The sequence below is a fragment of the Medicago truncatula genome, chromosome 2, assembly GCF_003473485.1.
Source record: "Medicago truncatula cultivar Jemalong A17 chromosome 2, MtrunA17r5.0-ANR, whole genome shotgun sequence".
NCBI classification, from domain to species: domain Eukaryota; kingdom Viridiplantae; phylum Streptophyta; class Magnoliopsida; order Fabales; family Fabaceae; genus Medicago; species Medicago truncatula.
The window spans coordinates 29,531,350-29,542,778 of record NC_053043.1 but is presented as its reverse complement, the minus strand read 5'-3'; positions in this window follow the sequence as shown (position 1 = coordinate 29,542,778).

Sequence of the window (11,429 nt, the reverse complement as noted above, 5' to 3'; positions counted from 1 at the left end):
CATGCAAGATTTCGTAATTTTGACTTTTGAGTTGAACCTTAGATGCTTTTGAGTGCCTGAACATGTCTAATAATGATTAGGAAAGAATTTAGGATGAGATTGAACCTAGATTGAAACTTGTGGGATTCTGACCTGAACTCGCCACGGCGAGCAGAGGCTCTCGCCTCGCGAGTGACCCAGAAACAGAGTGACTTGTTAGATTTTGCGACCTTTGTTGCACGAATTGTCGAGAGTTGAACCTTTGGGTAGCATTAAGACTTAATGAAGAGGTTAATTATAATCTTTGAAGCTGTTTAAGATGTGTTTTGGTTGATTATGATGTGATATAATGTTTATGCATTACTTGAATAATATTTGAATATTTAAGATGTTGATGAATTGCAATTGATATTATTATGTCATGCTATTTTTGTATACTGCCTATGTTGTTGTTGTTATTTAACTAAGCTGCATGAGTCGGTCTAAGTTGTTGAAGATGATGATGTTCCAAATTATTGGACTAATATAAGAGGTTGTCGAATTAAGATGTTTAAGAGGTCGAGTCCATGCATTAGCATTCATTGTTGGGGGCTTGATGCCCTGGAGCTTTGTACTCACCACGTTGGAGCTTTAGCTCAAATTAGCGATGGGGGCTTGATGCCCTGGAAGTATTTTAATACTCAAATAGCGATGGGGGCTTGATGCCCTGTATTGGTACCACATGCATATAAGAGGTCTAAGTTGCATAGTTGCATTTGTTGAGTCGATGATGATAAAATGATTAAGTTGTGATTATTAAGAATGAAGTGATTTATGATATATTATTATAAATGTTGAATAATAAGATGTTTTATGTTGTTAAATATAATTGTTGAATTATATTTTTAATATTATTGTTTTGTGAGATCTCACCCTTTCTGCTTGGAAATGTTGCTCTTCGTACGAGTAACTTGCAGGTGATCTAGAGTAGGTTGTTGTTTGTGCTGTCGTGACTGACCTTTCCTCACTGAGTCTTAGGTTGCTCTGATACGTAACGGGATGGGGTCTTTGATTGCATGCTTATATTCCTTTACGTATTGACTTTTTGAATTATGATTAAGTTATTGAACTGAATTTATGATGTGTTTTGATGAGGCCTGCGTGCCAAGACTATTTATGACGTTGAATTAATTCAAATTCTATTATGTTGAAGTTTTATGTTGAAGGATAAATTATTATTTATCTATTTTGAGATTTTTAAGAAGTGTGATATCCCGTTATATGTTGTTTACTCTGATAAATGTTTATGAAATTATTATGTTGGGAAAACTGGGTGTTACAAACAGTGTCATCAGAAGCTGTATCAGAATCTGAATCAGATTCAGAAGATGAAAATGAGGTATATTCCAAAATTCCCAGACAAGAACTTGTTGAGTCTCTCAAGGAACTTTTATCACTATTTGAACACAGAACCAATGAGTTGGTTGATTTAAAAGAAAAATATGTTGCTATAATGAAAAAACAAGAATCAACTCTATTGGAACTGAAGGCTTCATTAAAGAGGAATTGTCCTAGGACACTTCTACGAACGGGGTATAGAGGTAGACAAAGAACAAATTGAAATTATTGAAAAAATGTCACCTCCCACCTCAGTCAAAGAAGAAAGAAGTTTCCTAGGTCATGCGGGGTTCTACCTCCGCTTCATTAAAGATTTTTCATTGATTACTAAGCCACTAACAAGCCTGCTCCTTAAGGATGTAGATTTTGTTTTTGATGATTCGTTCCTAAAGGCATTTTGTAGGTTGAAGGAAGCAATGGTCACTACCCCAATCGTACAACCACCAGATTGGAGCTTGCCCTTTGAAATAATGTGTGATGCAAGTGACTATGCAGTTGGGGCAGTGTCAGGTCAAAGAAAGGACAAGAAGATGCATGCGATATATTATGCAACTAAGACCCTAGATGGGACACAGGTAAATTATACCACAACAGAAAAGGAATTGTTAGCGGCAGTTTATGCCATTGACAAATTTAGACAATACTTGGTAGGCTCAAAAATCATTCTCTACACGGATCACTCGGCAATAAAATATTTGTTAAACAAAAAAGATTTCAAACCGAGGTTGATCCGATGGATTTTGCTCCTCCAAGAATTTGACATTTAAAAAAAGGATAAAAAGGGTATTGAAAATGTTGTAGCTGATCACTTGTCCTGTCTTAGAGAAACCAATGAGGATGAGTTGCCTTTAGATGACTCCTTCCCGGATGATTAACTTTTCTCATTGGTACAAACTAACGCACCTTGGTATGCAGATTTTGTTAATTTTCTTGCAGCAGGAGTACTACCCCTTGATTTGAACTACCAGCAAAAGAAGAAGTTCTTCCATGATCTCAAGCACTACTATTGGGATGAACCTTACCTCTTCAAATGAGGATTGGATGGAATTTTCAGAAGGCACATTCCTGAAAACGAGGTAAGTGACATTCTAAACCATTGTCTCTCTTCTTCCTATGGTGGTCACGCCAGTACTCAAAAGACTTCTTTCAAAATTCTTCAATCTCGTTTCTAGTGGCCATCACTTTTTAAACATGTGCATCTCTTTGTTTATAAGTGTGACCAATGTCAACGCACAGGTAATATTACTAAAAGAAATGAGATGCCCTTTAACAACATACTCGAAGTAGAAATTTTTGATGTATGGGGTGTTGATTTCATGGGTTCATTTCCTTCTTCTTTTGGAAATCAATACATATTGGTGGCGGTTGACTACGTGTCAAAATGGATTGAGGTCGTTGCCTCCCCTACCAATGATGCATAAGTAGTTATAAAGTTGTTTAAGAAAATTATTTTTCCAAGGTTTGGAGTGCCAAGGCGATGGAGGATCTCACTTCATTTCTAAACATTTTGAAAAACTTTTACAAAGGTTTGGAGTGAGACACAAAGTTGCAACACCCTATCACCCACAAACAAGTGGCCAAGTTGAGGTCTCAAATAGACAAATAAAAGCTATTCTTGAAGAAATTGTTTCAGCTTCTAGAAAAGATTGGTCAACTAAGCTTGATGATGCTCTTTGGGCTTATCGGATGACATACAAGACTCCCATTAGAATGACTCCATTTAAACTAATTTATGGGAAATCTTGCCACCTTCCGGTTGAGCTCGAGCACAAGGCTTATTGGGCAATCAGGAACCTCAACTTAGACCCAAAATTAGCTGGTGAAAAAAGAAAACTTCAATTAAGTGATTTAGAAGAACTTAGGATGGATGTTTATGAGAATGCCCGCATCTACAAATAAAGAACTAAAAAATGGCATGACAAGCATATCCTCAAAAAGGACTTCAAGAGCGGTGATCTTGTGCTGCTCTTTAACTCTAGGTTAAAACTTTTCCCCGGTAAGCTCAGATCAAGGTGGTCTGCTCCGTTTCAAGTCCGCAAGGTTTATCCTTAAGGAGCGATTGAGATTTTTTCTAAGAAAACTGGACCATTCAAGGTTAATGGCCAAAGGTTAAAAATTTACAATGCAGGTGAAGCCGTTGAAGAAAGAGCCATATGGGCTCTTAAGGAACCCCCTTGAGAAACGACTCACTTCCTTTCATCAAGTTAGGGACGATAAAAGAGCGCTTCGTGGGAGGCAACCCACGAGTTTAATTGTATTTTATTTTTTTTGTTTTGTGTTATTTTAATTTGTTTTGTAGGTAATTGTCCAACTATGATGAGAAAAAGCGGAAAAAAAATTGGAGCCCGTTGCCAGAATGTTGGCACGGCCCGTGCCTGTGGTGGCATGGTCGTGCCTGCATCCAGTACACAAAAAGCATCAAATTGGCAGAAAGTGTCTAGTCTTATTTTAATCTTTTTTGTTTTGTTTTGATTGCGAAAGGCATGGAAAATGGCCTGTTTTTATTGTGAATTATGACATAATTTTTCTTTTGTCTCTTACCAAATGGTTGTTTGTTGTACATGAAAGTGATTTCTTGTATTTTAAGTGTTCTTGCTATACCCACATCTTTTTTTAATGTGAAAATTCTCTATGAGAAAAGCACAAAGTTGAAGTCTTTGAGTAAGTATGTAGGTATGTATTTTAAGGAGCACGTTCTAATTTTAGTGGAAAATTGACCCTTAAAAGTCTTCAGCGTAAAAGTAGTATAAGTTTGTGTGGGGAGAAAAGACTTTAAAAATAAAAAGTTACCAAGTGCCCAAAATTGTTTGGTCACAAAGACATTAAAATAATCAAAAATTCCTAAATTAGGTTGATTATCAAGAGGGTCGGAAGCAAATATACTTTTAAGGGGACACCACTGACTCTAAGGGGCAGGAGTAGGCCTCACTAACTTCCCACGTGAAGGTGGTGTTTCTCTGACAATTACCAATAGCTTCTGTAATTCCTTCTTAAAATGTCAAATGATCCACTGATCATAAAATTCCCATCTCTCTTATATGAAATGAAGAAAAGACTTTTCTCGGTTAATTTAGTGATAAGGTTAGAACCTATTCCTCATAATATCTCTTACACAGGAGCAAGAAAAGGGCTGGACTACACACACACACACTCACTTGAGAGTTGTTGTTGGGTTGAATAGGTTCATAAGGAATGCTTGAAGTTATGATTAATGTACACTTGAAATGAAGCCTTAGAGGATACATAAGTTTTTAATTTTATTGTCATATGTAAATCGTGTTTATGCTGCTATGTTTATGCCTTTTGCTTGAGGACAAGCAAAGATTCAAGTGTGGGGGAGTTTGATAAGTCAATAATTAGTGTTTTAAATATATTATTTGAGTCTATTATATTTAGATTTTATTTGTTTTTATTTTCTTTCTAGAACTATTTTACTTCCATTGCAAGTTATTTAATTTCAAGAACATATATTCTAAAGATTGAGTCTTGGAGCAACAGAAAGAGGATTTGGAGCTGATTCGGGCTGAAAATACAAAGATTTAAGACAAAAATATAATTCCCCCAAGTCAGAAGCTCGGCATGGCCCGTGCCACTAGCCACACGACTGTGCCAACCCCCACAAGCCTCTTTTGTTGCTTTTTGCTTCATAGACAAGCTACCTATTAGTTTATTTATGACCTAAAAGCCCGTGGTTTCTTCTGGAACATTCTAGTGATATATTTCTTGGGGCTTAAGTCATTGTAAACTATAAATAGAGTAGCTAGCAATCACAACAATTCATCTTTTGTTCTTGGAATTCAATAGTGACAATTGTTTTCTCTTAATAAAAGTTCTTTACTTTCTTGTTATTTTATTTTATGTTATTCTCCTTCTTCTCTTCTATGTCTACGATGAACATGAGTGAGTAGACTGTTCTTGTATTGGGAATGTTGGATGAGTCTAATGACCTAATTCTAATCAAACCATGCCTCGAACCCTAAATTTATATAAATCTACTTTCTAATCTAATTTCACCGTTTTCATAATGAATTAACAAGTATCAAACTCATAAAGCGACAATGGAGGGTTAGTACTTGTTAATTCATCATCACAAATATCAAAGCGAAGCATCGAAAGAATAAGTTTTGATATTGGAAAAAGTGAAATTAGACAAGGATTGCAAAATATGAGAATAGTCTAGCAAACCTTAAGACAAATAAAGTTTCGTTCTTCAAGGATTCCAATAGCAATCAACCATGAAAATAAGCGTGGTTGCTAGAGGAACACACTCACTGAAACCGAAAGGAGATGTGTAACGCCCTAGTTGTTATTTATTTTATTTTGAATTATTTGGAGTCTCATATATGATTTTATATGATTTTTGGTGATTTATGTGGTGTGTGCATTTTAATATATGGTTTAATAAAATAATAATTAAAATTAGTGGGAATTATTATTATTTTAGAAATTAGGGAGTTAATTAGGATTTAATAGAATTAAGGGGAGTTTAATGAAATAAAAGGGGAGTTATAGTTTGGGAGTTAGGAAAAGAAAAGGTCAGAAGCAGTTTTACGTGAAACAAGTTTTGGGAGAGAAAACCAAGAACAAGGGGAGAGAAGAACAAGTAGAACCAAGATCAACCGTGTGTCGTGCGATTTTCTGAACTAAGGTAAGGGTGAGATTTTCTTTCAATAGTATAGATTGTAATTCTGATTTTGATTTAACATGTTTCTGGTAGAAATTGAGAAATTTGGGATTAGGTTTTGATTATTGGTTTTTGAATGAAAAAGTGTAGAAACCATAGAATTCAATGGTGAAAAGAGTGGTTAATCAGGTAGGTTAGTGATGGGTTAACGTTCTAATGATAGGGTAATCATATGGTGATGATTATGGATGATTTTGGAGAGTTTAGGGTTAAGAGATGGAGCCAAGGAGGTTCCCATGGTAGAAAATCGCAGAAAATCTGTGATTTCAGCATGTCTGATACTGTCGAAATCATGAGGCGATTCTAGTGATCATGAGACGATTTTGACAGAAAAATCTGTAATTTTAGTATGTCTGATACTGTCGAAATCATGAGGCGATTCTGGTGATCATGAGGCGATTTTGATAGAAAATGTGTAATTTTAGTATGACTGATGTTGTCTTACCATAAACCCTAAAATGCAATTTTCTTCACTCCAAATGCTTCCAAACTTCTTCCTAAGTGTAGGGACTTTATCCTAAACGTATAGAGATGTTTTTAGGAAAGATATAACGTTGTATAAGGGTCTAATGAGTTCATGAGTGGTCCTTGGGGTAGGGATGGAAGTTGTCTATAAGGGTATAGCCTCTCAATGTATCTAAGCTAATATAATTGATGTTGTTGATTACTAATATCCTTGAGTTGTTGAATCCTGTTTGAACGTTTTGAATGGAGCTTGATGTATGAGCATGATTAAGATAAATTGTGCATTTTTCTGGATTGTTGGATTGATTAATGATGAACTATTGATGACTGTGTTGTATGTTTACATTCATTAAATCATACAAGTGTGGAGTTATGGAGAGTTGAGTCATATACATATATATGCATTTGTTGAGTTGTATGTAGATATACACAGGTTGGGTAGTTGCATAACATCAAAGTGGGAGAGCTTCGGCTCTGGAACGCCTTGTCGTTCAAAGTGGTGGAACACTAGTTGTTCAAAAGCGGTGTTGAGCGGTGAGGACTTAGGTCCTGATGAGAATGCTTTAACCATTCGACAGCGGTGTGGGTCACGGCCCTGATTATGGTACCACATGCATATTTGCATTTATTGAGGAGTCTAGGGTGTTGTCTTAGCGGTGTTGTCATGTCATTTGCATGAGTCGGTGTTGTTGGTTGTAGTTGCCATATTGACGATGATGATGTTGTTTGATGAAGTATATATTTATACCTATATGATGATGATTGATTTGATGATGATGATGTTGTTTTATGAAGTATATATACATATGCATATAAGATGATGAACTGATTATATTTAGGGTGTTAGATTCAATTGACGAATTTTAATATCTATATCTTATTGTTGTGAATCTCACCCCTTCTGCTTGAAAATGTTGCCCTTCCTATGGGTAACTTGCAGGTGATCCTGAGTAGTTGGTGGTGGCTCAAGTGTCTAGGGCTCTGATACATTTGGGATGGGTTTACCTTATTTATGTTTCATTCCTTATGTATCATATTTTGAAACTTGATGTTGTAGCCCTTTTTAGTGGTTGAATTTATGTTGTTGAGGCTTTTATGCCAAGGATTATCATGGAGAATTAAACAGTTAATGTTGTTGCTCTTAATGCAAATATTCCGCTGCAGATTATTGAGGTTTAATTAAATAGTTTTATATTTCTATTTAAGAAAAATTTGAAAATGTAGTGTGACATGCCCGTTTGGGATTTACTCTGATGTATGTTTAATTATTTAATTACTTTTGGGTAACGGGGTGTTACAAGATGTGACAGGCTTAAGAGAAACTTGTCTTTAGAAAGTAGGTCCAATATAAATTTCTAGGTTTAGGGTTTGGTTTGTAAAGGGTTTGTCATCAAGATGAACCAATAATCTCAAGGCGCTTTTTATTATTCTTTTTAAAACGTTAAAATTACAACTTTGCAACTGAAACTCTTTTCTAATCATCAATAAAAGTTAATTGAATTAAACAACTCCTTGTTGGAACGATACTCTCTTTTTACTACTTCGGTAAATCGTGCACTTGCGGATTTACTACATTAGTTTTTATCAATAGTACTCCTTTGATTGCAATTATTGATACTGGTGCTACTCATTCTTTCATCTCCGTTAGTTGTGTTAAACGTTTGAATTTGGTTGTGACTCCGTTATTGTGAGGAATGGTCATCGATACCCCGACCAGTGGTTCGGTGACTACTTCCTTGAGGTGTTCTAAGTGTCCCGTTAACTTTGGTAATGTTGATTTTGAGTTGGTTCTTGTGTTTCTTCCGTTAAAGCACATGGATGTGATTTTTGGTATGGACTGGATGTTGTCTTTTAGTGTTAGCATTAATTGTTTAACCAAGAGTATAACTTTCTCTAAGCTAGTAGATGAGGTAGGTGGGAAGTTGTTGACCTTGGAGCAAGTGAAGAAGTCTTTGGACTGTGAAGCTAGTGTGTTTATGATATTTGATGGTGGATCATTACTGCAAGTAGACCGTACCATTTTTGGAAGTTTCTTTCTACTCCTCACGAACATACACCACAGAAATCACTGGTTTAGAAAAAACAGGACAAATTTCCTAGAAATTTGAATAAAATCACAAACCGTCCCACTAGGCGTGCCAATTTGTTTACCCTGGATTTTGGTAAACTACTGAACTGGTTTAGGACGAAGGGGTGAGCGAGATCAGCCAACAAATCTCAAGACTGTTCGTGCTTGATTGTCTTCCTGGAAACTACGTTTGGTCTTGTATCAATAGCGAACTATGAACATAACTGTCGAAATCCCGAAACAGGGTAAGACCCGTCGAGATTATCTTCAATGGATCGATGCAAAAGCTTTAAAAAAGGATTAAATGTTAAAGGAAAAAAGGAAAAAAAGAGTTTAAGTTAAACTAGAATTGCATTAAAAAATGAATGTAGAAAGGTTGGTACACAAATTCATACGTTATGGTTTGTTTACTCGTTTCTCCTTGTGTGTGTGCGGATAGTTTGAGTGTGTAAGCTTTTAGTATGTTTGAATTGTGACCTGTTTTTCATAGAGGAAAATTGTAACATCCCAATATTTTAGATATGTTATATAAAGATTTATTCTATATTACTTGATGGGTTATTAGTCAATTATGTGTGACTATAATAAGATGATTTTTCGAGGTATAATTTGTATATGACTTAGTAAATCAATTTTAATTTTATTGACCATCGAATCTATCAATTTTTATTTAAACCAGTATATAAATATGAATATATATGATGTTGATGAGATAGTAGCACGAGAAGAAAAAACTATAGTAAACCGTGTTGTGTTTTTTTTTTTTTTTTTTTTTTTAAGGAATTTCATTGATAATTAAGGATTCAATACATTTGGGTATTGTTGTACCCTGATTTTGGACCTAAAAATACTCGTTCAAATTTCTTTTTTAACACTGATATTTGTCAATTCGCTATTGTCTTACTCTGAATCTTTACTCTCTTTTCATCTGCATATTTTACTGTCTCTGTCTCAAAGTACGTTCAAGCTCGATTTTCTTGCATAAAATCATTCAAAGTGTCTTTTCTTGCATTACGAGTCATTGAAGAACTCTCAGAAACATCGCATTACTTTTCTGGCATTTTATTTCAAAAAACATGCAAAAGGGTATTTTGGTCATTTCCTGCAATGGAACCCATTTTAGTCCCTGTGTTTGCCTCTGAGTCTTTTCAACCTGTCTGTGCGAATTATTGTTGAGTCTTTGTTTAAAAATCATTTCAAAAATTACATCTGAGTCAGTTTGAGTCAGTTTAGTCCCTAGGGGCATTTTGGTCTTTTCCTGTCAAAATTTTGACAGGGAGGTATTTTAAAATACCTCATGTCAGTATTTGGTTCGTTTTAGTCCTTTTGTTGATTTTATTTTTGGTTTCACTTTACGTTTTGTCCAATTTACCAATTTTAGTCCAATTTTATTTTTATTGCATTTTAGTCCCTGAAACAGTTTCTAAAATTGCATTTTAGTTCAATACTTTTTAAAATTGCATTTTTAGGTCCTTTTCTGTAAATTGCAGTCCAGTCCTTCAATTTTCTTATTTTTGCAGAAAAGTCCCTAAGTCCAATTCCAGGTGGCAGTGTTCCATTGGGTCTCAGATACAAGTGGCAGCCTATAAAAGGCGCATTCAATGCACAAGTCAGAAAAAGATCAGTCACGCGCCATCATCAAAAACACCTGAGAAATTTCTCTCTCTTGTCAGTTAGATCAAAACTCAGAAAATCACCAAGAACACCAAGAACATTCATAAACCCTAATTCTCCAGAATCAAAAATCAACACAAGATTCAACAAATTCATCACAGTTCTCAGTGATTCATTGAAGAATCATCATCATCGAACTGATTTCTCTGCAATTCAAGTGCGAATCCGTCACCGTTTGGCGACAAATCCAAGCACGATCACAGAGAAAACCATGAGAAGAAGATTGAACCGGTGAAGAAGAAGAAGATATCAAATCAGTGAAGAACCGATTTATTTTCGGATTTAAATCCAAAAATCAACAAACAGAATCAAGTTCAAGTGTTTCCGAAGATCTTCGCTCAAAATCTCCAATTGAAACCACAGGTAAACACGTAAAACTCCACTTTCTTTCTCAAAAATATCAACAAACACGAATCAGATATAGATCTGCAAAGTTCCAAAGCTTTCATTCAACAAAACACTAAAAAGAATCAAGAAAAATCTTTTTCAAAACCGTGAACAAAAGTGTAGATCTACAAAGATTTAAGCCTTGCATGAAAAAACCAGTGCCGGATTCGTGTTTAGAACGAAAAAGGATTTCCAAATATGTAAAAAAAATTTGAAAACGGAGAAGCTTGCTCAACTCCGGCGGCGGCGCCGCCTCCCTTGGGCGGCCGGCCACCACGCCGGAGAAGCAAGGTTCACCGGAGAAGATGAAGTTCATCTTCATTTTCCACGAACCGGCGAGGGAGGAGAAGAGAGAGGTGAGAGCTTCTCTCACTAGGTTGAGAGAAGAGAGAGAAAGAACAAAGGAAAATGAGAAAACCGGTGTGAACGTGTATATATAGACAACTGAACCGGACCGGTTCAAGACCGGTCCAATCCCTTCAATCCTGAGCGTTGGATCTAGGGTTTCCCTCCCTGGATCAATCCAACGCTCCCTGTGCTTCCAGGCTTTTAGGTTTTGGGCTTGGGCCTTTTTCTTTGCAGTTCCTTACGTTTTTGCTTTTTTTTCTTGCTATTTACACCTCGTTTTCTTGCTGATTGAACCCCTGCTTGCTCAATTTTTCCCTCAAAAATTGTAGAAAAATTCCTATTGTTTTTAGTTCATTTTAGGTATTTTTTGTGATGCTTTTCACATGTTGAAAGAAATGATAAAAATATAGGTGTCATTTTTCTTGATTAATTTGTTCTTTTTGACCT